Source organism: Palaemon carinicauda, unplaced genomic scaffold (assembly GCF_036898095.1).
Source record: "Palaemon carinicauda isolate YSFRI2023 unplaced genomic scaffold, ASM3689809v2 scaffold111, whole genome shotgun sequence".
NCBI classification, from domain to species: Eukaryota; Metazoa; Arthropoda; class Malacostraca; order Decapoda; family Palaemonidae; genus Palaemon; species Palaemon carinicauda.
This window is the reverse complement of record NW_027168605.1, coordinates 11956-38832: the sequence shown is the minus strand read 5'-3', so window position 1 is coordinate 38832 and position 26877 is coordinate 11956. Positions and strand designations below refer to the sequence as shown.

Genomic DNA, 26877 nt, shown 5'->3' with positions numbered 1-26877 from the left:
CTGCTGCCCTGATACAAAAGGACACACACGATCTTGTAGCCTCATCGGCTCGTAAGTCTAAGGTTGCTACCTCAGTCCCCAAGACTTATCGCTCCCCAGTGGCTGATACCCCTGCTACGAGGTTCATACCGCCCTTTCGTGGTAGAGCCCCCAGCCGAGGAAGCTCCCGTCCAGACTCTTACAGGAGCAAGTCTAGGAAAAGCTCCAAGACATCTAAAGGAAAAAACTGACTCTCCGCATCTCCAGACAGCAGTAGGAGCCAGACTCAAGATCTTCTGGCGAGCCTGGGAGAAGAGAGGTGCAGACGCCCAGTCTGTCAGTTGGCTGAGGGACGGTTACAGGATTCCATTCTGCCTCAAACCACCTCTGACCACATCTCCCATCAACCTCTCTCCCAACTACAAAGAAGAGGACAAGAGGCTAGCATTGCACCAGGAGGTGTCGCTACTTGTGCAGAAGAAGGCAGTGGTTATAGTCCGGGACCATCAATCCCCGGGCTTCTACAACCGTCTCTTTCTTGTGGCCAAGAAGACAGGAGGTTGGAGACCGGTGCTGGACGTCAGCGCGCTCAACGCGTATGTCACCAAGCAGACGTTCACGATGGAGACGACGAAGTCGGTCCTAGCAGCGGTCAGGCAGGAGGACTGGATGGTCTCGTTGGACTTGAAAGATGCCTACTTTCACGTTCCTATTCATCCAGACTCCCAACCTTTCCTGAGATTCGTTTTTGGAAAGGTTGTCTACCAATTCCAAGCCCTGTGTTTTGGCCTAAGCACAGCTCCTATGGTGTTCACTCATCTGATGAGGAATATAGCAAAATTCCTACACTTATCGGACATCAGAGCCTCCCTCTACTTAGACGACTGGCTGTTGAGAGCCTCCACGAGTCGTCGCTGTCTGGAGAATCTCAACTGGACTTTGGACTTAATCAGAGAACTGGGTCTGTTAGTCAACATAGAAAAGTCTCAGCTCATTCCCTCCCAATCCATTGTGTACCTGGGAATGGAGATTCGGAGTCAGGATTTTCGGGCTTTTCCATCGGCCCCCAGGATAAGCCAAGCCCTAGAGTGCATCATGAGCATGCTGAAGAGGAGCAGTTGCTCGGTGAGACAGTGGATGAGTCTCACAGGGACCCTTTCATCACTGGCCCTGTTCGTCGAGCTAGGGAGACTCCACCTCCGCCCTCTTCAATTCCATCTTGCAGCTCATTGGGACAAGGGTTCGACTCTCGAAGCAGTCTCTATCCCAATCACCCAAGAGATGAAGACCACTCTCCTGTGGTGGAAGAACAATCTCCTTCTCAGGGAGGGCCTATCGTTGGCTATTCAGACCCCCAATCTTCATCTCTTCTCAGATGCATCGGACTCGGGCTGGGGTGCGACCTTGAACGGACGGGAATGCTCGGGAACGTGGAACGAGGAACAGAGATTACTCCACATCAACTGCAAGGAGCTACTAGCAGTTCATTTAGCCCTGTTGAACTTCAAGTCCCTCCTGCTAGGCAAAGTGGTGGAGGTGAACTCAGACAACACCACAGCCTTGGCTTACATCTCCAAGCAAGGAGGGACCCATTCGAGGAGCCTATACGAGATCGCAAGGGACCTCCTCATTTGGTCAAGAGGTCTAAACCTCACTCTGGTCACGAGGTTCATTCAGGGCAATATGAACGTCTCAGCAGATCGCCTAAGCAGAAGGAATCAGGTCATTCCCACGGAATGGACCCTCCACAAGAGTGTGTGCAACAGACTTTGGACCTTGTGGGGTCAACCTACCATAGATCTGTTTGCCACCTCCATAACCAAGAGACTTCCGCTGTACTGTTCCCCTGTTCCAGACCCTGCAGCAGTTCATGTGGATGCTTTTCTACTGAACTGGTCCCATCTCGACCTTTACGCATTCCCACCGTTCAAGATAATAAACAAAGTTCTGCAGAAATTCATCTCGCACGAAGGGACACGGCTGACGCTGGTTGCTCCCCTTTGGCCTGTAAGAGAATGGTTCACAGAGGTACTTCAATGGCTAGTCGACATCCCCAGGACTCTACCTCTAAGAGTGGACCTTCTACGTCAACCTCACGTAGACAGGTTGCACCCAAACCTCCACGCTCTTCGGCTGACTGCCTTCAGACTGTCGAAAGATTCGCTAGAGCTAGAGGCTTTTCGAAGGAGGCAGCCAGTGCGATTGCCAGAGCAAGAAGGGTTTCCACTCGTAGAGTCTACCAATCTAAGTGGGAAGTCTTTCGGAGCTGGTGTAGAGCCAATTCAATATCCTCTACCAATACCTCTGTGACCCAAATAGCTGACTTCCTTCTACATCTTAGGAATGAGAGATCCCTTTCAGCCCCTACGATTAAAGGGTATAGGAGTATGTTGGCTTCAGTTCTCCGCCACAGAGGTTTGGACCTTTCTTCCAACAAGGACCTTCAAGACATTCTTAAGTCTTTTGAGACATCTAAAGAGCGTCGTCTATCCACTCCAGGCTGGAACCTAGACGTAGTCTTAAGGTTCCTTATGTCACCTAGGTTCGAACCTCTCCAGTCAGCTTCCTTCAAGGACCTTACCCTCAAGACTCTTTTTCTCGTCTGCCTTGCAACAGCTAAGAGAGTCAGTGAGGTTCATGCCTTCAGCAAGAACATTGGTTTCACGACCGAATCTGCAACATGTTCTTTTCAGCTCGGATTCCTAGCAAAGAACGAACTTCCTTCACGTCCTTGGCCTAGATCGTTTGAAATACCTAGCCTCTCCAACATGGTAGGTAACGAACTAGAGAGAGTTCTTTGCCCTGTCAGAGCTCTCAAGTATTATCTTAAGAGGTCTAAACCTATTCGAGGACAGTCAGAAGCCTTATGGTGTGCCATCAAGAAACCTTCGAGGCCCATGTCCAAGAACGGGGTTTCGTATTTTATAAGGCTTCTGATTAGAGAAGCCCATTCTCACTTAAAGGAGGAAGACCTTGCATTGCTGAAGGTAAGGACCCACGAAGTAAGAGCCGTAGCTACTTCGATGGCCTTTAATAAAAACCGTTCTCTGCAGAGCATAATGGATGCAACCTATTGGAGGAGCAAGTCAGTGTTTGCATCATTTTATCTTAAAGATGTCCAGTCTCTTTACGAGAACTGCTACACCCTGGGACCATTCGTAGCAGCGAGTGCAGTAGTAGGTGAGGGCTCAGCCACTACATTCCCTTAATCCCATAACCTTTTTTAACCTTTCTCTTGAATGCTTTTATTGTTGTTTTTATGGTTGTTACGGTAGGCTAAGAAGCCTTCCGCATCCTTTTGATTTGGCGGGTGGTCTATTCATTCTTGAGAAGCGCCTGGGTTAGAGGTTTTGTAGAGGTTCTTTAGTAGGGGTTGCAACCCTATATACTTTAGCACCTTTGGGTTGATTCAGCCTCCAAGAGGAACGCTGCGCTCAGTAAGGAAGACGAACTTAAAAAAGAGGCAGAGTAACGGTTCAATTCGACTTCCTTACCAGGTACTTATTATTTCATTGTTATTTGAGATAACTGTTATATGAAATATGGGATACTTAGCTATCCTTTAATCTTGTACACTGGTTTTCACCCACCCCCCTGGGTGTGAATCAGCTACATGATTATCGGGTAAGTTTAATATTGAAAAATGTTATTTTTATTAGTAAAATAAATTTTTGAATATACTTACCCGATAATCATGATTTAATCGACCCTCCCTTCCTCCCCATAGAGAACCAGTGGACCGAGGAAAAATTGAGGAGGTGTCAACAAGAAGTACTATAGTACCTGGCCACAGGTGGCGCTGGTAAGTACACCCCCTTCTAGTATTGTGATAGCTGGCGTATCCCTCCATAGAATTCTGTCGGGCAACGGAGTTGACAGCTACATGATTATCGGGTAAGTATATTCAAAAATTTATTTTACTAATAAAAATAACATATTTCTGTAAAGGGTTACTGGTTCCTGCTTTTTTCTTTATGTTTCATTGTTATATAACCGATTTTTTATTTTTTTAATTCCTGTATCATATGCAATCTGTATTTCTTAATTTAGTATTTGATACTAATGTATAACTGATTTTACTTTGTTATTAATAATTTTTTGAATTTCCCTTAATGTTCATATTGCTTTAATCTCGAAGCAGACTTATATCGATGTCAACATTAAAAGAATTCCCGTTTTCTTCCTTACCAAAGCAGCAAATAGCAGAACCATGTTATCAGTCTTCTCGTTTGTCATTAGTGTTGACCTCATCAGCTGTAGTTACCCGTTCCCAGATTTAAAGAATCAGTTTTGTGTAATATGTCTTCTCAATTTGTTAGTAATTATCTTGTAGATTCAATGGAATTATTTCTGGGTAATACAATCCTCATTCTCTTTGTCTTGTGCTGGAATCAGCATAGTGATACGGATAATTGTTATGAAGATTGCGAAAGCTTTTCCATTCCTTTAATGGAAAAGTATTTTCAGATTCCTGTGAACAGATTGGTAGTTTCAAAAGCAAAAGTAGCTTTTGAGTTCAGGGGAAAATTGAGAGATTAGGCTTGTTGATTATAGTGCAGATGAAGTTTGGAAGTCTCTCCACTTTTTAATGAGCTCTTGGTCAGTAAGTCCTCAGCCCTTCACGAGTATTCAGGTTTTGATAGTGAGCTCTTGACTTTAGGATCTTTTGTATAAGAAATGTCCTTGCCAGTGCTGGGAAAGTAAGGAAATGAGATGCTTACATTCGCATACCTATTCATATAGATTCAAGGAAATTCCTTTGGTTTGTTAGCAATTTGAAATTTTACCAATTCAGGTGCTTGTGTTTCATTCTCGGGACTGTTCCACAAGCCTTGATCAGGATGATGATGCCAGTCTCCCCTTGCCTAAGGTTTTTGGGCACCAGGATGCTGTTATACCTGGATGACTGGTTATTTTTCAAGGCGTTGTTAGGAACGATTCGGAGTCAACAGATATGGGTACTCTGGTAACTGGAATGGTTGGGAATTCTGGTCTTTTTGGAGGTGTGTGCCGATCCCAACATGAGAATTCTTTCTTGTAGATTATAATAGCTTCAGTTCCTTTTCTGGCTCTTCATTCAGAAAGAACGAAACAGTACTGTTTTCATTAATTTCTTCTTTTGTCGAAAAAGTTCAAGAAAGCGAAGTCAATGTCAGTTCAGATGTGGATAAGACTGGTAGGGAACATGACTTCTGTGGAGACATGTGTTCTAATGGGATGCCAGAAGATGAAGTTATTCTAATATCATCTATATATCAAAATTGGAACAAAACACGCGATCTAGACACGATCTCCGATCCAGTGGTGAAAGGGCTAAAGTTTGTGGAGTGATCTTTGACTTGTCTAACCCAGAGAGTTTCCGTAGAAGAGAGGATTCTAGACCTCTTTTTTTTTTTTATGACATTAAAAAAAAAGGGAGGAACCATGTCATAGTACTGGTACCTGGTAACACCGAGTGCTATTGACTTGTATGAATTTGGGCTTATTTAGTTCCTTTTTGGATCATACGTTATTGGGTAAAGTATTTGGTCAAGTAACAAGTGATGAGAAGAATTTATAAACAATTTATAATGGCAGTTGTAATAATGTAGTACCGAGGCACTAAACTAAGGGGCGAGTACCTGTATTATTTCAAGATTTTAATTTCTTCTGTTTTCTTCATGACCCGCCTCCACCAGTGTGGTAGTCAGCAATATGAACATGGGGTGACTATAGAAATGACAAATTTTATTATTGAAATTATGCTTAATTTGTATTAATGATAATTAACTTCCTTCTTATGGATGTCAGTCACAGATACACAAAGGTACTTTTAGTTAGTTCAATCCTGGTAACTGGTGTGATAAGCTGTGACCTTAATTTGTTAATATATTATGATTTTTACTTGTTCATAATTGAGGCTGTTTGCCCATCCACTTGTCCGTACATAGATGTGCACTTAGTTTGTATTACTGTGCTTATTATCACTGTTATTCCTGTTAAACTTGGTACAAAGGTAGACCATTATACAAAGAAATTAGGAAACGTCCCTGCCTGGTGATCACCAGACTGGGATTCGAGTCCTACTCAAACTCACCATCCTTGTGAGCTGAGGATTGGATGTTTGGGAGAGCCTATAGATCTAGCCTGGCCCTCCCTGGTCCTACCTTGGGTGGAAAGGGGCTTGGGCACTGGTCATGTATATATGGTCAGTCTATAGGGCATTTTCCTGCTTACTAGGTCATGTTACTCTCCCTTACCTCTGCCATTCATGAGTAGCCTTTAAAACCTTTAAAAAAAGTGCAGGAATGATTTTTTACATCCCCTTTTTAAGTCGTGTAATTCTAATGATATCCTCTGCGTTTTGCGTTTGTTATAATCTACCAAGAGTTTTTGTTCTTTACATTTTTTTAGCCATGCTCATGAAAAATTTCAGTTCCTAATGCAAATTCTGGGCATTATCCTTATTATTCCATGCCACTAAAAGCCATCCCTTGTCTCAGCTGTTTGCCATATGTCCCAAAATCCATAAAACCTAAATATATCATTTATTCATTAATAATTCAGATATCTTTAAGTTTTGAAATACTGTAATGTAGGTAAATAATATGCAATGCACTTGTAATGATTTATTTATGGACAACATAAGAACATAACCATGAAATAAATATAAATTTGGGGAAAACATAATGATTTTTCATGTAATAAAATTTTATTTTAATAGCACTAGATTTTTTTGGACACAAACAGCAAGTAATACAAGAATATGAAAATAAGTGTAGTAATGAATCTTACAGTTTACTGGTATTCATTATTACAAAACCATAGTTTTAATTATTTACTCTATTTGAAGTACAATGTGTATCCCTTTGTGAATATCCTATATCATATAAAAAAATAATGTTTGGTATGACGTTCAGAAGTATATTTCATCGAACACAGCACAAAGTACATGTATCAGTGTTTGGTTTTTTTTAAACATGATATATGCATGAAATGTTATTTGATCTTTTGATATATTTTTTACATTTTTATCTTAATGATTTCATGTTTTTGTTGAATATTTTTACATTTTTTTTCCTGATATATGTGTGAAATGAAATTTGATTTTTAAATTTTTTTGTTTTACATTTTTCTTTAATTGATTTCATGTTTTTGTTAAATATTTTTTAATTTTTTCTTAATAAGAAATGAGCATTTGATCATTTTTAGTCAAAGAAACCCTGTAGAAGATATATATACTTTCATATATACAAGTTCAACAAGAGCACTGAATCAAATGCCAAGATTCGAAGAATTTGGGCAGTTTTCTCAATGTTAGTGATATAATATTATTATATGTTTAAACCTAACCGTAGGTTACGATGTATGGTGGCCCTAAAGGTGTTAAAAGACTTCAACCTGTTTTGTATTTTCTTTAACATTACATAGGATAGATCAGCTGTGTATTAAATAATCAAAACTTTACGTATGAAATAGAATAACTGAAAATTTGTTATCATAGGAAGGAAACAATATAGATTTCAAAATTTGTTTATGACAAGGCTTATTTTGTACATATTTGATTTAAATACAGGTCCTACTGTATTATGAGTTATAAGGGGATATTCAGTTTTCGGTAATATGTTATCAGTATAAGGAATGGTCGAGGGAAAAATATGTTCTCATCTAAGGTGTTCAAACCATGTAATTATAAGAGCTTTCTTTCCTTTATCTAAAAAGATTGGATTAACATGTAATTTATTATGTTTTTATGGTAACCTTAGGAAAATTTATTTAATATTCATATCACATCTGGCATCAGTTATGAACAGAGTTTAAATATTCTATGTCCACTAGAAGCCCTATAATGTGACCCATGATTCCATATTTAAAAAGTGACATACTTGTATACATTTGTGCTGTGTTTTTCAGAAATTTAACTGAAATGAACAAATACATATTTTCCTAATGAATCTTATAAAAAGAATTCTCTTCAATAAAATGTAATAGAAATAATACACAAGACAAGAAAGACACTTACAAAATATTGGGTGCGTATATTAGGATTATAAGTACTTTGTATACTTCCATTGTAAGAATGCTGTACATGTATTCTACAGATTAGCTGTAAAATCTTATCACAACACCTATAAATCATTCTTAGAACCTGACGAGATGGGGAGAATGTCTACACTGCCTCTTCAATGTATTTAGATTGCTACGACACGTCTACCTATGCACAACATTAAGAGGAGTATTGATGTCGAGCGGAATGCACGAACCTTGACGACACGCCGGCACAAAACACTTTTAGACATGAGAATCACTTTTCAGAATGTTTGGTTAAAGATAAGCGTATATATGAATCGACTTGAAATTCATGCCGGTAACACTGTATACTGTATAGTTAATGAGGAAGTCATCCATAGTATACGTGAAAAATTAATCAAAACAGCAGTGAGTATTTTCTTTCGATTATTGTCAAAATCTGTCGCATGTCTAGTAAATTACAGTGTTCATCTATGAATCAATTATATAATAAGCAGCATTAAAGATGCCGTTGTCTGTTTCAGAATAGCAGGGTCTAATGGCCTAGCTACACAGTTCAGTAAAATTGTGTTTATTAGGACAATAAACGGCGAAGAGTAAGAGGCGGACTCTGAATGTAAATTAAAGATATCACCTTGAAGAAAAGGTAAAAGCTAAATGATAAGTATATATTTTTTCTAGTAGGAGAATATAGATATGTAGCAGCAGGCAAGAACTCAAAAAGGAAGCCTGAAAGACTCACAATTTACAATAAATCAATGATTGCAAGTTATTTTCAATGCAAGCAAGGGCGCTCAGGCATTAATGCGAAGCATATATAAGATTATTTAAAGGACTTGTAAAAATATAAATATGTCATTGCTACCATACTTGTTAAATCACAGTATTATATGTGTGAAGGGGGAAAAGCTTTGAATTTGACAGAATACTGCACTTGTTGGTAGTAAGATGTAAAATACTGTATTGGCTCCTGGATGAATTATGAAGTGCTGATAGAGGAAAACACGTTGCTGGGATAGGCAGAGTTTTTATTTAGAAGTAGTAACTCTTGAGGTGAGTGGATGATGTACTGTACATTTACAGTGTATATTTAAAGTTCATCTGTAACAACTATGAAAATAGACTACATTTTGTAAAGAAAGTAATGAAGGATGAATTTTCTAATACTGGAATTAATATATGTTTGTGATATTTTTATATTTATAAGGGGGGCCCAAGGTAGGCTACACTGCCCATCATTAATGATTCTTGTACAGGATTAATGATTCTTGTACAGGAAGCTTTTTTTACAATTTTTCTATTGTCTTGTTACGGTGCTGTGTACTGTGCTCTATCTATGGCGATTACTCTACGGGAAACTAGGTTTACTTATATTTGCTCCTTTCATATAATATTTGGTTCTTAGTACAATACTGTATTTGAGTTAACCTCTTTTATAGTGTGCACAACTTTGACTTCTCTTCACTGACCAAGATTGGGTCGGTTGAAAGTATATCATAATTACCTTTGTTTTACATTTATAACTGCTGAATATATATTGTTTATGTTACAAGTATTTGGTACAATATATCAAACTTGGTGAATTGAACTGTAATGGAGAATATTTTATGCTCTGAATTTTGTTTTGTAGTTAGAACTAAAAGATTTACTATTTGGTAAATAGTTTACCTGTAGCTCTACAGCACAAAAAAGTACCATTAAGTTTGTAGGAATTTAGGTAAAATATATTCTACTGCCCACTGTCATATTTTAGAAATGTTAATCAACTTAATTTTGCACAAAGTATTGCTTTTAAAATATTAACATTCTGTTCTTTGCTTGAATAATTTTAAGTTTTGTTATATTTTGAATTTTTTTTATTTTTTTTTGCTAGTCCCAAATTAGAATGCTTTTCTGCCCAACATGGATCGTATTTTTAATTTAAATTTATTTTTGTTTGAAGTTTTGTTTGCATGGCAAAAGTTTTTCACCTTATTTAAAAGCATAAGATCTAAACACTTGTACTTTCAGCAAATGATTCATGTCTCGCAATGTGCATTATTTTTTTTAGTTGAATTTTTTTTTGTAAATTGTTGGATGGTGTTAAACTTTGGACCTTATAACCTTGTTTTCAGTAATTGGTCTTAAATTGTTTGTAAATTTTCCTAATTCAACAAGGCTTCTAATGATTTATTTCAGCAATGCATAAGAGTTTTCCAGTGGCTTTTAGTAGTCGTCACAAAGTTTTTAATTTGAATTAGTTATCTCTAACATGATTACCAACCATGTATATGCCCACATTCATGTTTTCGTATGTTCTCGGATAAAAATGGGTAACCGTCGGCCACCTGTGGTAATGCTGTGAGGTCCATTTAGTTAAGAGTAATATTTAAGTATTTTTATGGATGAACTATTTTTGTTTTATAAAAATTAATTTTATGCTTTATCCTTCCAAATCACAGTTTACTTGGGTGTATATAATATCTATAGTCAATTTTTTAGTAAGGCAGATTTGCACAAACTCGCAGGGTTGCCCATTTTGCTCGGAAAAGTTTCCTGATCGCTGATTGGTTGAACAAGATAAAATTCTAACCAATCAGATAGCAAGAAACTTTTCCAAGCTAAAAGGGCACCGCTGCAAGTTGGTGCGAATTCGCCTCATTAAAAAAAATTTACTATAGTGTTTGTGGGTAGCATGCTTATACCATGTAGGAGAACTATAAAGGGATTAGCCTATATGATCCATAAGAGTATTTGAGTAGTAGTAAGCACTCTAATGTTTATAATAGTAAACGTAACTGACGCATTGAACAACAAATGTAAGGTACAAGGACTAAGTGAGAGAAGGTGATTTTGTGTATAGTAACAAAAAATAAGCAATCAAGTTTATATAATACAGTATATCATTCAAATGCCAGGTTTAATAGCTTTTGTGAGGAAAAGTATAACTTGAAATTAAATATATTAATAAAAAGCTTTTTTGCCCAAACTCAGGTCATTGCTATCAGTAGTAAAAGGAAAAAAATAAATAAATAAAATAGCGCTGTAAATTGTATCGACACTGAAACGAGGCGTTACTTCAATGTCACCGTTCAAAGCTTCAGTATGCAAGTATTTTCAGAAAGCTATGTGAAATTCAATACTGTATATAAAAAATACCGTGTTGATTAAACATACCAGTATCAGTCATGACTGTTTCACATTTTGCCTTTTCGATTAACAGCGATTATAGCGTCTACATGAAACTAGTACCTATGTTATATGAACATGACTACACATTTGACACCAACATTTATTACAAACTTACCTTACTTAATCAGATAACAATTATAAAATAAGGAGTCCCTTCTCCATCTCAAAATAATGTGTTATGTACAAAAGGCAAGAGGGACCTTTGTAACAGCTCATTCAACAATCGTCTCGCTACACATACGAGTTTCAACGCCTGTGAGAGCCTTGACTATGTAAATCAGTAAGCAGGCTAAATTTACCAACCTAATCTCATCGAGTTCCATGTCCAACATGAGCAAATCCTTATAAGGGCTTTGGTAATCATACAATTCTTTACAAAAAATTACGTACAATTTGTCAGTGGAATAGATGCCCTCCCCCAAAAAAATTAATAAGGAAAATAAACATTTATACCTATGCCGCAATGCCAGAAAAGGTCCGAGTGAATGAGTGCTGAATTTCTACTTTTATATTTAAACTTTCTGGAAAAAATCCCTGTTTTTCAATATTCTATTTTGGCTCTTTATGTCTTAACTGTGGTTATTTTTTTTTTTCAGTACTAACTCCGTATTATTTGATTAAGCTCAATTTATTATCAAGAGATTATATTTAATTCTAACAAACTTTACTGTATTTTCTTGTTAACATATTACTACCTCTGAAGGTTTCTAGTATTTTGTTTGATGAAACAATCTTAACTAATAAAATACAAGTGTACAATGGAACTAATGTGGTGTTTCAACTTTTGTATATGCTGTGTATTAATTAGATGTTGTACCCCCACCAAATTACAAACACACATGACCTGGGAATTTAACGTTAAAATATGCCATTCTTTATTTCCTGCTAATACAATACCTCTTGTATTTCATGTGAATTTAGAATTTGCATTACTGTATTTATTCAATATCACATCTCCCAATTTAATCCCATTTCAACCAGTCTCATTAATCTGAAACAATCTATGTTACGGTTATGTAGTCTAGTTGCCGTTGCTGATCGGTCATGTCTACCTACTTTGGAATACTCCATTTGAAACATGTTATTCATTAATCATTAAATATATTACAAATACAGCCAGCAGTTTTGTATATACTGACTGTTAATTGACCAACCCACTTTATCATTATTCATAACCCCAAGATGTGTAAAATATGGAATACCATCTATAAGTAAACCACCGTTTTTGGACAAAGGGAAAGCTGCCTCAGTAGGCCTATAAGTTGAAGACTAAGTTCAAGCAGAATTTAAAGGATAACACTAGTCTCCCTTATATTACTAGCAGCACTGTTTTGCTTTGGTATGTGTGTTTAACGGTGTAACTAACCAAATTTCAAAGCCTTGCTTAATACACTTTACTTCACCTCATATCTCAAGTTGGAATTCAGCACTCCATTCTCATCTTTTCCGGTGTTAATGCATAAGTAAAATATGTGGTTTATAAATCTGGAACAAAAAAAAAGGGCAGAAATTTTTAGAGACATCGAGACTCGTGAAATTTTACAATTGTTTATATTCGTGTGTACTCTTTCTAATTTGAAATGAAGACTGAGCTTCTGAAGCTGTGTACTACTTAATTACTTTTACAATACTATAAGTTTTCTATGACTTGGCTGGTCATTCATATGAAGTATTATGTAATTTTTACAATTACTGTGTTTCATTAAAATTTACCAGTAATCAAAAAACTACCAAACTATGAAAATCTGCTCTGGTCGTCAGTACAGTATTTCAAATTTGTGATAGAATTACGAACGTATCCATAACTTCACACATATAATAACTGCAACCTTTTAATATTCCTATGTGATTGTCTGTAATTGCACTGAACTTTGTATAGTAAATTAGCTAATAATACCAAATCACTCAAATCCCTACTATTGTCTATCTCGTCTCATTCCCCATGAAGAAAGTAGAGAAACTGCAAAGAAATCCTTAGCATTTTTAAACTAAATGTCTTGCATTTAAAAGCATTTGAGCATAAAAAAAAATCTTATAAATAGTGACTAATAATAATGCTGCTTCTAATAGTTAACTCACTGTCATCTATCACTACAATACTTTTATGCAATACTTTTATATGTTTCCCGCAAGCTTTTTTTTTTTTTTATCTTGAAAAGTAACGTCATAACCGACCAGTGAATTAGTGTCGTATATGTCTAGGGAACTAATGTGATCCCGTGAGTCGCTTGAGAAATGAGAATCCTAAAATAAAAAACTGTCCTATAAATATATTAACTTAAAGAGAAATAGGGTAATGCCATTAACATGAGTAGTCAATTAAAATTAAATCTTTTTCATCGTCTGACTGAAATAATTCAGTCCAAAGAAATCACTGAATTGAAAGAAAAATTATTTCAGTCAACATTAAAATGACAGAATATCACCGACTAGAGAAAAAAATTATGTCCGTCAACATAAACATGACTTTATAAATATTGTATTCTATAATAATAACTTTGGCCAACATATAAGTGGTCTAAAGGGAAAAAACAACATAAATACTACCTGTATAAGCATTTGCTACCTGAGATACCAATACATCCTTTCTGCTTTGACAATCCCTTCTTCCTTTATATCTAATAAATGTAATCGAGTGGTGCAACGAAGGATATCACCTTGCACTCGCTTCTTCGCAAACGCAAGTAGGCCGTGCTGCTCGTTTTCTCATGGGGCCGAAGACAGTCCTGTCATTACATTACCGGCAATAATCCTCGTTTCGTCCCAGTCTTCTGGATGAAGTGAGAAAGTTGCACTTGTGAGGACAAACAGCGTGACTTGAGGTATGCACTGTTTAAAAGTTCTGCAATTCATGGATCGGATCACTCACGGATGGAATATTTTTTGCCTGGAGAAGCTTCCGTTAGTAAACAAAATCTGAAATGATGAATATGGCCATTATTCAAAGTTTCTATCAAGAGACTTGGGCTCTTGCATGTAAAGTGTCTGCTAACCAAAGTGAATTTGAATTATGGCTATTATTATTATCATTATTACTAGCTAACCTACAACCCTAATTGGAAAAGCAGGATGCTATAAGCTCAAGGGCTCCAACAGGGAAAATAGCCCAGTGAGGAAAGGAAAATAATAATAAACTACTAGAGAAGTATGAACAATTAAAATAAAATATTTTAAAAACAGTAACAACATTAAATATAAAAATTTCATATATAAAAAATAACAGCTTAAAAAAGACAAGAGGAAGAGAAATAAAATAGAATATTGTGCCTCAGTGTACCATCAAGAAAAAGAACTCTACCCTAAAACATTGGAAGGCCATGGTACAGACGCTATGGCACTTCACAAAGACTAGAGAACAATGGTTTGGTTTTAGAGTGTCTGTCTCCTAGAAGATACAGATATCAATTCATGGTTCAACAGAGTATTATAGATATCAATATATTGGTAGTTCATAGCAAACTCTTCAATTTTATCAGATTCCTCACTCAAGATGCGAATGTTCCCAGACAATTTTATTCTCATTTCTTGCAGATAGAAATAAAATAGCATGGAACTTGTTCGATCATGTGTGTATTTACCTCGCTATTTCTTGTCTCAAAACTAAATCGTCCTAGATCACCCCCCCCCCCTTGTTTTGGCCATTACATCGAGATTAACTAATATAGGCTCTAATTATCAGGTGTAATTCCATTTTCCATTAATAGTTAGTGAATTATTAATTTACTTGGTTACTTCAATGGTAAGACTTTACAGTTAAAGAAGTTTATGGTCTCCATCTATATTTATAATTTGTATTTATTTATTCATATAAATACAAACCATCATTCTTTAATGGGATTATGATTCTAGATAAGCTGGAATGGCTCTTTTTTAATTATACAGTAGTTGCTGGGAGATGGAAGTTAGGTCCCGCCCACTCGGCAGGTACAGAAACCATCACTTAGATTTTGGCCGTAGTTTGGTACACATGTACTGCTCTATGACCTCATTATCTGCAAACCCTTAGCTTCTTCCATTAACAACTTTCGAGCAATACAATCAGTCAGAAAATTTATTCAATCTCAGACTGAATAGATTTACTGACTCTTTGTATTGTTTGAAAGTTATTAATGAAAGAAGCTAAGGTTATGCAGTTTTTCCTGATAACTGTAAATATGAGACAGTTTTCTGAGCTACCTGCCATTATCCAACATACTGTTACTGTTCTATCCCCTTGCTAGTGTGACCTGACAATGACAGGTCCTTAGATATCATTAGTGCTCTATAGGAGGAAAGAGTTCTGCGTCTGCCAATCATAAAGGAAATGGGCACTGTCTTTCTTATCTCCAGTGTGTTCCCGATCCTCGATAGGCACCATGGATGCGATTTCATGGCCCATGAGAGCGTTGTCATGAGCCTGCACGATGTGTAGTAGACAAACTTCCTTAAAAATGTTATCGATGAAGTCCAGGAAAACCAATTGAGAACATTCCATTCTAGCATTTCTCGTTTCATTCGAGACATGAGAGGGTACGTATTGAGAAAGTAGTTGTCCCGAATATGTCACGATACTGCCCTATTCTCGGTTTCTTACAGAAACAGGCACGAACACTGCTGGTAGGAATGAAGAGCTTCGCCCTTCTTTCCCCTTCCTGGGCAATCAACTGATCTTTCTCTCTTCTGATAAGTGAGAACCTCTAGAAGTGCATAGAAAGAACTATCCCTCACTAAGAATAACTACCAAGCACGTTCAACACCCTTCTTCCATTATCCTTGACAATCGACAGTTTCGGTTGATTGATTGATTGATTGATTTGAGGTTGATCTCTCGGTTCAAGCCTAAGAGTAAACTACAGTACAGAATTCCAGGAAGAATTATTAATACTCACTGTTCCTGGATCCTGTACTTGGGGAAGTTTATGCCAAGAATTATTCCACATGAAGTGTTCTTGGCTGGATCTGCAGACGCTCCTACTTCTGGCCCAAAGTTGTGCAATGAGAGATTAAGAATTTATTATAACTGATCTCACCCTGTACAAGAGGGAGGGATGGTGCTTACCAAGAACAGAGACATTCGGGGAAAGTAATCCTAATAAATTCTTGCCTCATACGTTTGAGAAGAGGTTATACTTAGGCAATGTTCTCATCCCCGAGAAGACATTTTGGGTACAGGTGTTAATGGGCCTGTCGCCAACTCTGTTGTAGGAGCCTAAACATAGCCAGAGATGACTCTGCCCTTCCTCACCTGTTCACTTGCCTGTGCGGATAAGCATCAGGTTCTCCTTTAAGAGGGTGACAAGCCTGAGTGACTATCCTCCCCCAACGGGACCAATCTAAGCTCCTGATATCCACATGCTCGGTCCTCGGTCTCCTCACACTCCGTCACTGCTTGAACTGTCTCGCGATTGATTTTCCACAGATTTTAATCACCACACAACTGGACTCCTTTAGTGAATTTCTGGTCACAGAACTCTTGTCCCTGCATCGTTCAAGCTATTCCAGTCTACAATACTTGTGGAACAGGAACATACAATCATTCTCAAAGCTTGTACGGGCTAAGAGAGCTTCCCTTACTTGAGAGGCTGAGGTTTCTTCTTATTCTTTCTCAATCTTTAACCTTCATGGAATCATTCTGATTGTGATCGGTACATGCGAGACCAGTCTCCTTGCTCTTGGTCTTACTAAAAAATCAATCGCAATGTGATCTTTCCAACAAGATCTGCCCCTAGCACTTGATCTTTGGGAGATCTTTAATTTATAGTTAATCCCAATGTGATCTTTCCAACAAGATTGGCCCCTAGCACTTGATCTTTGGGTGATCTTTACAAATAGACATAGACAGTTAGACACCAGTTAAGTTGTTCCTCAATTAGCTATTCCATCCTAGCATTCACAGCAAGGAGATCTTCCTACTCTCTGAGACATTGACACAAGAGCTTCCCACGCTCAGAGATTTTCTGAGACACCAAGAGCTTTCATACTCTTTTTACATGGTAAGAAATTGGAACAAGCGACTTCTCAGGTTTGATCTCGGTGCTCGTACAAGTCCCAAGATGCCACATCGTGCTCACATGATTGTCGGCACTGCTCCTGTCCCATCAAGGGCAGGCACTTGTGCGATGCTTCTACACTCCACTTGCGGCTACACTCCGGTTCACTCTCCAAAAGCTAATCCTGTATACTTGATTCCCCTTTAGCTTCAGAAGGCACGAGAGCCAGAAGCAGTTCAGTCTCTGAAGGGGAGCCTACTCAACGCTCACCGTCTCTTCTTCCTCTACAGGGGATCACTATTCCATTATTGTATGGCCTGCAAATACCCTAAGGGGAATGAAGATTCTTCAAAGAATGTCGAGATAATCATCGACTTTAGTGTGGAATCTTTTTCAACAATGAGTTTATGGTTGCCAAAGAGTTCACTTACCTTCAGGGGCAACCGCGATGTGTATCAGGGAATGAATAACGCCCACTGATTGGCACCCATCAAAGGTCTAACTGTCCTTACGTTTGGTTCTTCCTCTTGGAACTGTTACGATCAAGTCGCATTTCTCTAACTTAAATATCCTGCCCCAATGGAAGTTCTGCATGTCAAAAGAGGTAGACCTTTCTCCATTGTCCATCGATTCGGCGTTAACACCATGGGCAAGGACACAGTGAAAAATTCTGGTTTGAGGGAACATTATACTTGGACCTGGAATCTGGTACCTAGAAATTGCATCCATGACTATCTTCCAAACAACTTCCTGGGTTGACAACTGTGAGTCGCATAATTTGCCACACCCAGGATCTTAACAATCTTATAAACACACGGGCACTACTCATACTAAGTCCTCTCAGACAGAATTAAGCCAACTAGGTTACTGTTGGCCACATTCTTGAAGTTGAACTTGTTCGAAGTTTTCCGAGATGGTCATCCGGGCCTTTACATGCGACTCTTCTAGGGAGAGAAGTCAACCGGGGACCAGCCATCTTTCCATTCAAGATGGAGATGGCAGGTACCGTACTGTTTGCCATCAGGAAAGATCTCATGGATTTTGGTGGACCTGAAAAATAAGTACTTCTAGATACCCATGTTATGGTCCTAAAGGAAGTACTGTACCTCCCCTTCGTCCTCAGGGTATTAGACACCAGTTGAAATTCTGGAGCTTTGTACTTTTACCACACCGAGCTTTTATGTTCACCTCTACTGGTGGTTACTTGAACAAGATTCACCTCTTGGGATTTTTCGATGATCAACTTATCCGATCTTCCTCCAGGAAGAAATTGTCCAGTACTAAGACAAATTGCTTTCCTTTGCCATGATCTTAGAACCATGCTCAGTCGTTAAGCCCACTCACATGTCCAAGCAGAGGATAGAGTACAGGAGTATGCTAATAAATACAGCGAACTATCATATCGGCAAACATAGGAAGGCTCTTCTTGCACGACCAAGAACTCTTCTGGGACATCTTTTGTCACTGGACAACTCTTCCAGCACAGGCTCCTCCGCCAGCAATTGCTACAGTGCTGTTGGAAGAATCACTGATCAGCAGTTAGAGATTCCCCTAACTTCTCGCTCCAGTGGAACAGGAAACATGGGAAGATCGTGTCTGGCAACAGAATGATGAGAACATGGTTTTCAGGGATCTGCTGTTCACAAGAGAGGTCAGACGCACATATGAGGAACCAGGCTGCCTCCGGGACATAGTCCACAGAATTAAACGCCTACATATCAGCCATCTGGAAGTCCAAGCAAGCTTTCCAACAGAGTTTGATAGAACATCCGGTAGCATTAAAAAATAATAACTTTACCGTTATGTCTCACGTCAACAATCAAGGGTGTACTGTTAACCTGACAATTTGTGAGTTGGCAGAGCAAGTACACACTTGGGAAGCCAACAAAGTGGTAGAGCTGTCAGCAAGATTCTAAACAAGAGGAATGTTCTAAGCGACACTCAATCGCCACGTGTACAGTTGGTGTAGGACCAGAGGGGTCCCCACATCGATGAGGCTTCTTGATCTTCGGGCATTACCACTGAGGGACCTGTTAACCCTTCTGTTTGATCTAGAACTTCCAGTTTCAGGACATCTTCCAGTTTGCTGCTCTCCAATTCCATGGATATCGGCGGCATTCTGGATACATCCTAACAACACCTATATATTTAAGATGCACTAGCCTTTGCGCCATTTTGCCAGATTTACCGATTACTCGACAGACTTTGAAGACATCAGTCATCAGGATAACCCTAGTGGCTATCGAGTGCCACACCTTGGATGTTATCCAATGTGCTGATACTCCTCTTCAAGATATCTGGAGAACTACCCATTTCCTGAGATTGGCATCATAGAAGGAATACTCCTCGGGTAGAAGCTTTACCGCATTGGATGGAGTTCTCCTAATCTACATTCTTCGATGGAAGCTCCTCTTAGTCTGCGCTGTAGAAAGTTTTCACTCAGCCTTTAGGTCTTAGACTGAACAGCTTGGACTTTTCCCCTTCAGAGGAATAGTTTACGCTCCGAAGGACCTTCGAGCAGTCTTCCCCTCTCCAGGAAGTCAAGTCCCCTTTGGGAATGCCAATCAAATCCTCAGGTCTCTCATGTGGACATTGTATAAACCCTGGAGGACATCTGACCCTCAAGACTGTTCATGAGCCTTCTTAATCTCCTCTGGGTTGCGAATAAGTCTATGTCTTGTGTCGTTCTTATACAGAGTTTGTGTCCAAAATCAAGAATCTTGTCATTCACAACTACCGATTCAAGTCTTTCTCCATCTCTACTTTAAAAGGAATGATAAGCAGGGCCTAAACTTATTGAAAGCAAAAAACACATGAAATTTTTGTTTGGGATAACCATAGATATATGCCAAGCTTCAAAAAAAGGGGCAACATAGGTAGTTCAAAATAATTTGGTTATACCACGAGAACAAATTGGCATGTACAGTGTAGTTGGAAAACACTACTAATTTTAAATACAAATCCAAATGCAAGTTTACCTACATTAGTAGCTGCAAGACTACAATGTTGGGCTATTACGTTACCTGAATATCACTATAAATGCAGCATCTTGTAGATGAAGAGTGTGCAATTTGAATTTGTTCGATGCATCTTTTTGTACTATGCACTACAGTATTTGTCTTGTGTTGGATGTTTTGTATTTTTTTTAGTCATTTATATGGTCACTCCTGGTTATATTTTCCAAGACCAGACGATCAAAGAATATTGATTGCATCTTATACCATTGCTAAGCAACCACTGTGCATGCGGCCTAAGAAGGCTGATCACAACGTTTGGTTGTTTCCTCACATTCTACTGGTCAAAGACTTCCGGGGCAGTTGACACAGGGTCTTTGAAATGACTCAGATTTGTATTAAGTAGGAAAAATATAAATTGTTTTTAAAATTTGTACAGTAGTTTATTCCTATGCAGGTACAAAACTATGAGACATTTATATGGAAGTCTCTGATAAGAGGGATTCCCTTCCTCTCTAATAGATACAATTACAATAAGTAATAGCAAGAGATTAATTTGTGAATAGTAGCCAGCTCGTAAAGAGGTAATGCCGTAAGTTCTAGTCTACAGGGTAATATTCTTTGCCAGAGCTTATAAATAGATTATTTGTTGTGCTGCAACAATAGGTTATAAAGGGTGTCTAAAGACCTAAGTGTGTAATCTTCAAGATAATGGTCTGTGAAAGTGGTTTGTCTCTTCCATACACCAGCTCTGAGAACTTATGCGACAGTGGATTTTGTGGGTTACGGCAAGTCCTCGTATACCATGTGCTTGAGGGGGGGGGGGGGGGCCACAATGCTTCCCCTGAGGATTTATGAGCTATTCTCTTAACCAGAAAGAGATAGTGTTTCTGAATGCTTTCTTTACGTAGCGGCCAGTGCTCATGAAAAATTGGCAATTTTAGGTCTAAGATCCTGCTTTCTTTTCAGATATTTACACACTGCTCTTACGGGACAAAGTAACATGTCATTTGGGGCATCAGTTACTTCTTTGAGAAACAAGATAGTGAAAGAGTCACATCTGATATCATTATCAAGAGGATTTTAGGTTTTGATCACAAATTCAGGAACAAAAGACAAAGGATAGTTCTTTCTACCCTCTGGAATGTGACGTAAGATAAAGTAGACCGTATAATTCACGTACGTACTCTCTTGGTTGAAGCTAAGACAAGGAGGGGGTTTGAGTTCTTGAGAAGGGCAAGACTGCCTGAAAATCCTAAAGAGAGTGGAGAGTTCCCATGATAAGGAGAGATCAAGCCTTTTTAGTTTGAATACCTGGCTCAAGGCCCCGAGTGGTAGCCTTTCACTGCAGTGACTGAAAGGTATTTCTTGTTCCTCAGGAACACCAAAAAGTATGCAATTTGGGGAATAGCGGCCTTGAGTGGAGCAATATTCCCCGTACGATACCAATCATGGAAGATTTTCCACTTAGCCTGATATACTGCTGCGGTACTTTCGGTTTTATCCGGAAGCTTGTTTTGCTGTTGGTCTCGAAAAGGGTTTCTTTTGGAGATGCTGGATAGTTTCCAACTGTGAAGAGACAGGCAACGCATTGTCAAGAAACTTTATGTGTGGTTATTGTAGCAGGTTTGGCCAATTTAGAAGTTCTCTTGGAACTTCTCACATGGTTTCTGTGAAACACTAGCGTTGTGGTAGGACAACGTATATCGTGCTCGAGGGGGGAAGTTCTTGGCGGCTCTTCCTGAGATAGAAAGCTCTCATGATAGATTTCTCGACCTGTAAGAAGTTGCATTTTCGAAAACTTCCTCCGGTGCTGCCAATATTAATGGCCAGACTGAAACAGTTTTGGCCACCGATCTGTCGTTCATATCTGAAATTTTTAAGTTGATCTTACTAGACAGACTAAGTAAAATAACACATGGGTCATCAGTGGGCCTCCTTGAGAAAGAAGATTGTGAAGAAGTCCAACTGCAACTCCCCTGGAATCTGGGTTCTGGTCACAAATTTGAGAGCAAAGGATACGAAAAAAATTCTTTGTACTCTCTGGAATAGGACACAAGGTAAAATAGGCCATATACATGTAGTCCACTTATTCTTGTTTGAAGGTAAGGCAAGGACGAAGGCAGTCTTTAAGGTAAGATCCCTGCCTTAGCCTTTATGCATGGGATTGTGGGGGGGAGGACTTTCTTCAAAGACTTTTGTTCTTATGGGGGGGGGGGGTCAAACCCGAGGAACAGCTAAGAGATATCCAAAAGAGGGGAGGTCAAGCTCTTTCAGTTTGAGAACTTGGTTCAAGATCTAGTGGTAGTCTTATACCGCCTTCACTGACAAGGAATTCGTTCCCTTGGATCATCAAATAGCCCATATTCAGGGGAAAGTGGCCCTCTTATAACCCTGATCACCAAAGGTTCCCATTTGTCCTGATAGACTACTGCGGACAACTTTCTGGGACATATGGACAGTTGTTTTGTATTTGGGCATGAACTCCCTTCTTTCGTTAGTGCAGCCAACTAGTCTTCCATTGTAATGTGGCAGGCAATGCACTGCGATATGGAACTTTCCCTAAGCGTGGTTGACTTAATTAGGTTTTAGTCATTCTGGAGGGTTTCTTGGGGCTTCCGTGAGAAGTTCCAGTAGGTCAGGATACCACTCCTCTATTGTCTCCTTTGAAGATACTAGCATTATTCTGACTCCCTTGTAGGTTAACAATTCAATCAGTCTGACGAATCACACAAAGTAGTGTAAGATTGTAAGAGTCCAGACTGTCTCAGGGATACTAAGAAGTATCGCCTATTACAGTATTTTTTTGGTCTAGGACGGAATAGCAATACACTGGGAGTTAGTAAAATGACAAATTCGGAGATAATTTGTATTTTTTCCTGACTAATACATACCTGGAGTTAGTAAACTGCCGGTGAGATGTAATTACACCGCAAGATCTGGAACCTTACAAGATCAAGAATGCATTCATTTGCTGTCCTTGATTAAATCTGATAGATAGCAAAGACCACTCTTAACTTGAAAATAACCTTAGTGAGAGGAAGGATGATTTGAACTGAGCTTACTCGTGTCCAACAATTTGGATACTTCCTCTAATAAGAGGAGGTCCTTTACTGAGTTTTTCGTCTAAAATTGTTGGATTGTCAGAGGTGGCAGACAGGCTATAGAAGTGACTCAATATCCTGAACAGAAGGCTCCTACCGTCCAAAGGTCGGCACTGAAGTCATGCCATCTTGACCAAAAGCATAGTAAGCATCCCCCACTGGTGGTAAGCTGGGGGGCATGCCCTTCCTAGCATGAGCCTTTGCAACCACGCCCTCTTTGTCTGGAGGGATGTGCGCTCAGACCAAAGGTAGGTTGGGGCTTGTATTTTAGGCTGTTGTGAATCTGTTGAAAGAAGAAGTCGTCTTTACTGCGGAACTGGCTTAAAAGGTGAGTTCCTTAGCTGCTGCTAGGGGGCAGGGAACCTTGGTGCCATTGCCCTTCTTATCATAGGAGCTTGTATGAGCCTCTACCTTTTCTATAGCCGTAGCTACATCTGAGGAAGAGAATAGAAAAGGGGTACGCATTAAGTTCGAGTTTCTCAGGGCTAAACCCGTCCCTGGGAGACAGCTGTCTAAAGCATTTAGTTAAGACAGAATCGTGCCTCTAGGATACAGTTACCCCATAGATAAACATTCTGATGCAAAAGGAATTCTATGGCTATAGCCCCAGATTGTGATAATTCCTCAAATGGCTTAAGGGTCTTTTCTTCCCTCGAGTTTTCTGTCACCGCAAAGCAGGAAACTGCTCCAGACCAGTGGTGTAACACCGAGCAAGTTTGGATTGCAGACGTAGCTGCTACCTGTAAAGCACTGCTCTTTGCTAGGAAAGCCGAGTACTACAAGTAAATCCCAATAATGTTCTAGCTAGAGATAAAAGTATAGGAAAAATATTTCTCTAAGCATTTGAAAGTGATGTAACATTTGACTAACTAACAAATGAATTACAAAGAAACCCAGAGGTAAATACTTATTTTACTTTATGGACTGCTATACTGGTCCTATACAGCAGGGGAACCCTACTCTCTACAGGACCTCCACAGTCGTATTATCATGTTCGTTTTAAAGTATTCAACATTTCACGCCACATATTGCTTGTTTATTGTCACATCCACACTATCAAAGCCTTTAGAGAACAACAAAGTTTTCAGTTTCTTCTTGAAAGCCTTTATATCTTCAGTCTTGGCTAAGAGAATTACTGAAAAATGCTCAAACACCAGTGATAAACAGTCCTACTTGGTTACTTTTAATAGTAGGTACTTGTGAAGTTTCAGCATGATGCTTTTCTCGGTTATCTCTGGTAGAAAATACCAGCCAGCCGTCAAGATACTACAGCTAGAGAGTTGTTAGGTCCTTTGACTGACTAGATGGTACTGCATTGGATCCCACTTTGGTTAAGGCTCATATTTCCTTTTCCTACACACACAGCAGACAGTCCAGCTTATTCTTTCCACATTCTTCTCTTTCCTCATTACTCCGGACAACACTAAGATACCCAAAATATTCTCCTTAACTCAAGGGGTTAACTACTGTCTTATTGTTCAGTGGCAACTTTCCACTTAGTAAGGGTAATAGAGACTACAGTAGCTATGGCAAGCAGCTCTTCTAGGAGAAGAACTCTCCAAAAAGCAAACCATTGTTCTCTAGTCCTGGGTAGTGACATAGCATTTATACCATGATCTTCCACTATCTGGGGTTAAAGTTCTCTTGCTTGAGGGTATACTTGGGGACACTATTCTATTTGTTTCCTTACACTATTTCCTTACCTCCCTGTGCAATTTTCATTGTTGGACCCCTTGGGCTTATATCATCCTGCTTTTCTAACTAGGGTTGTAGCTTAGCAAGTAATAATAATAATAAAAGAAATTTCACTTACATCAGATATTCTAAAAGTATTATACACACACCACTGAAAAATGATAATAAAAAACAGGCACATGAAGTGGAACGATATGAATGCACCAACCATCAAATGCAAATATTTTTCCAACCAATCTTATAGTGACATTCAGTTTGAAGGATGAATATAGCTTAAACTTACAACTAAAATGGTCTTATAATTATGTAGGGTAAACCTTTCGCTTACCTTTGTTAGCTCTATCTATACTGTGATTGAAACCAAGTGAAAACAATATTAGGGAGTGCTTAGTGTCTTAATTATCCAAGCATATGCAATGGGCAGTGATTTATTAGGTTAGGAGTTACCCTGGGAATATTTCGGTAGAGTCCGACCCAGCCATTACCACTTGCCAGTACATAGGAGCTTGATGTTTTTCTTTTTTCACGAGCGATGCGAACGCACGGTGGAGCAAAACCATTATTTTTCAGTAATATTTCGATGGAGTTCTCTATGGATTTTGTCTGCCGTGTGCTCGCTTCGCTCGCGAAAAAAGAAAAACACCAAGCTCTTATGTACTGGCAAGTATAGTCCATTTCTTTTAGCGATGCATATTTGCACCGACTCGCAGCGGTGCCCTTTTAGCTCGGAAAAGTTTCCGGATCGCTGATTGGTTGGACAAGATGATTCTAACCAATCAGCGATCAGGAAACTTTTCCGACCTAAAAGGGCACCCCTGCGAGTCGGTGCAAATCTGCATCGCTAAAAGAAATGGACTATAGTAATGGCTGGGTTGGACTCTACCGTAATATTACCGGTACCCCACCAAAGGCCACCAAATCTATGCGAATTTATGCTTTTCACGCCTGTTACTGTTACCTAACCCTCGCGAAGAATTGGGCTTGACTGTATACCAGACTTAATGAAGCCAAGTAGCCAACTGTAATAACCATCAAAGAGGGCAAGATTTTTTCCAGCCAATTTTGCAGTGACTGATTCATAAGGAAACATGAATATTGTTTTGTAAAAATACAAAATGAATATTTTCACTAATACATTAGGCCATAAACCTACGATTGAAATGATCTTATAATAACGTTGGGTAAACCAATACCTCACCTGTGTTAGCCCTCAGACAAAGGAGGTGTGACCCATCCGTATTTTTCGTGAGTCTTGACTAGTGACCTGAATGCCGACTCAGCGGCTTTCTTGTTGAACTCCTTCGGCACTTTATGTTTTCGTGATATGCGACCCTGGAAAGATACGAAGAATTTCTAATATACTCAAACCAGAAATGTGTGATAAATTTAATATCTTTAGTATATTTACTTTCTTTATCTGACGTAAGTTCAAGCACAACGAATTCAATCAGCTGACAATCTACCTCACTGACAACACGTGACCTGACGTCACTGTGACGTCACGCAAACCTCTCTTTCCTTCACTACTTATTGCTATATTGCCTATTTACTTATTATAAATAAATATATTAGTGTTTTTATCACAATCTTTATATATCTATACATCAACCCTATAATACTGTACTATTCTTAATTCTCTTACTTTGAACAGAGCATCAAAATAAATTCTGTAATTAATCAATGTGTAGAATAAATATAACATGCAGGTTCTCAAAATTCTTTTACATTTTCTCCACATTTCTTTTATATATATATATATATATATATATATATATATATATATATATATATATATATATATATATATATATATATATATATATATATATATATATATATATATATACACACACACACAAATGTATTAGTTGCTAGATACATCACTGCCAATCACTTCTTAAAGTAACGTACGAAAACCATAATTGTCTGGCCCTCCCTAACCTTGGCTTGGTTGGAGAGGAGATTTGGCTGCTGGTCATATGTATACTGTCCCTA

General features: G+C 38.7%; 1 long non-coding RNA gene across 1 annotated transcript; it reads right to left on the bottom strand.

Annotated features, from left to right (window-relative positions):
• Positions 1 to 13190: 13190 nt before the first annotated feature.
• On the bottom strand, positions 13191 to 26211 carry LOC137635288 (uncharacterized). The gene is made up of 2 exons (XR_011042632.1): positions 26081 to 26211; positions 13191 to 14076 (listed from the first exon to the last, which is right to left on the bottom strand). It is a non-coding gene; the product is annotated as an uncharacterized lncRNA (long non-coding RNA).
• Between the last annotated feature and the right edge of the window lie 666 nt (positions 26212 to 26877).